We start from the raw sequence: 2,500 nt of genomic DNA, 5'->3' as shown, positions 1-2,500 counted from the left end.
GGGTCCTAAAGACCTCCAGGCTTGGGGTCACTCACTACACTATTCAGTCCGACATGGTGAGCCGTGTCGGACTCACACGCGACGTGTTCCCCCTCCTCTGGAGGGTCCTAAAGACCTCCAGGCTTGGGGTCACTCACTACACTATTCAGTCCGACATGGTGAGCCGTTTCGGACTCACACGCGACGTGTTCCCCCTCCTCTGGAGGGTCCTAAAGACCTCCAGGCTTGGGGTCACTCACTACACTATTCAGTCCGACATGGTGAGCCGTGTCGGACTCACACGCGACGTGTTCCCCCTCCTCTGGAGGGTCCTAAAGACCTCCAGGCTTGGGGTCACTCACTACACTATTCAGTCCGACATGGTGAGCCGTTTCGGACTCACACGCGACGTGTTCCCCCTCCTCTGGAGGGTCCTAAAGACCTCCAGGCTTGGGGTCACTCACTACACTATTCAGTCCGACATGGTGAGCCGTTTCGGACTCACACGCGACGTGTTCCCCCTCCTCTGGAGGGTCCTAAAGACCTCCAGGCTTGGGGTCACTCACTACACTATTCAGTCCGACATGGTGAGCCTTTTCGGACTCACACGCGACGTGTTCCCCCTCCTCTGGAGGGTCCTAAAGACCTCCAGACTCTGGGCTACTCGCTGCACTATTCAGTCCGACATGGTGAGCCGTTTCGGCCTCACACGCGACGTGTTCCCCCTCCTCTGGAGGGTCCTAAAGACCTCCAGACTCGGGGCTACTCACTACACTATTCAGTCCGACATGGTGAGCCGTTTCGGCCTCACACGCGACGTGTTCCCCCTCCTCTGGAGCCTCCAGAAGACCTCCAGGCCGTTCTCTGCCTTCTTCCCCTGGAGCCCCCCTTACACACGGGATGGGCTATGTCCTTCCAACACAGGGGTCAAACGTGTAGTAGGCGAAGCCCAGAGTTTTACAGGCTGCAGACTGCTATTTTTCTTGTTTTCGGTACCCATGGTATAAAAACCCGAAAATCCCAACCCATGGTAGACCAAAACCAACCCATGGTATACTAAAACCAACCCATGGTATACTAAAAGCTGCCCCTGGTAGACCACGGAGAAAAGACTCTGTCTGATTTTCGATTCTCTCTTTTTCTCAAAATCAGACAGAGTCCCAGAGTTAGTGCACCATGGGTTGCGTTTTAGGAGATTTACAGAAAAGACTCTGTTAAATTTCCAAAACACGTCCCATGGTAGTTTAAATGGACTTTGTGGTTTCTTTAGTTCATCCAGGCTCAGGGGGACTTGATGTTCTTGCCAGTCCGGGATGGTGGACTCTCTGGGCCTGCCACAGGACGTGGTCCTGGTCCCCTGGAGGGTCCACAAGACTTGAAGTGGTTTTTGCCTCTTTTTTCTTTCTTTTTTTCCTCAGACACACACGGACCAGGCCTCCCCCTACAACGTCCCACACCCCCAGTCCCGACCTCCATGCCTCCAGCAGACACCCAGGCACCACCCCCACATGAGGGGCCCCAGGTCCAGGCCCCGGGGGACCGGGACCGGGACCCGTACTGGGCCAGCACCCAGACCCAGACACACACGGACCAGGCCTCCCCCTACAACGTCCCACACCCCCAGAGCCGGCCTCCATGCCTCCAGCAGACCCCCCAGCAACACCCCCACATGAGGGGCCCCAGGTCCAGGCCCCGGGGGACCGGGACCGGGACCCGTACTGGGCCAGCACCCAGACCCAGACACACACGGACCAGGCCTCCCCCTACAACGTCCCACACCCCCAGAGCCGGCCTCCATGCCTCCAGCAGACCCCCCAGCAACACCCCCACATGAGGGGCCCCAGGTCCAGGCCCCGGGGGACCGGGACCGGGACCCGTACTGGGCCAGCACCCAGACCCAGACACACACGGACCAGGCCTCCCCCTACAACGTCCCACACCCCCAGAGCCGGCCTCCATGCCTCCAGCAGACCCCCCAGAAACACCCCCACATGAGGGACCCCAGGTCCAGGCCCCGGGGGACCGGGACCGGGACCCGTACTGGGCCAGCACCCAGACCCAGACACACACGGACCAGGCCTCCCCCTACAACGTCCCACACCCCCAGAGCCGGCCTCCATGCCTCCAGCAGACCCCCCAGCAACACCCCCACATGAGGGGCCCCAGGTCCAGGCCCCGGGGGACCGGGACCGGGACCCGTACTGGGCCAGCACCCAGACCCAGACACACACGGACCAGGCCTCCCCCTACAACGTCCCACACCCCCAGTCCCGACCTCCATGCCTCCAGCAGACACCCAGGCAACACCCCCACATGAGGGGCCCCAGGTCCAGGCCCCGGGGGACCGGGACCGGGACCCGTACTGGGCCAGCACCCAGACCCAGACACACACGGACCAGGCCTCCCCCTACAACGTCCCACACCCCCAGAGCCGGCCTCCATGCCTCCAGCAGACCCCCCAGCAACACCCCCACATGAGGGGCCCCAGGTCCAGGCCCCGGGGGACCGGGACCGGGACCCG

This window comes from Micromesistius poutassou (assembly GCF_964030765.1).
Source record: "Micromesistius poutassou genome assembly, contig: SCAFFOLD_2725, whole genome shotgun sequence".
Classification (NCBI taxonomy): Eukaryota; Metazoa; Chordata; class Actinopteri; order Gadiformes; family Gadidae; genus Micromesistius; species Micromesistius poutassou.
This window is presented reverse-complemented; position numbering follows the sequence as displayed.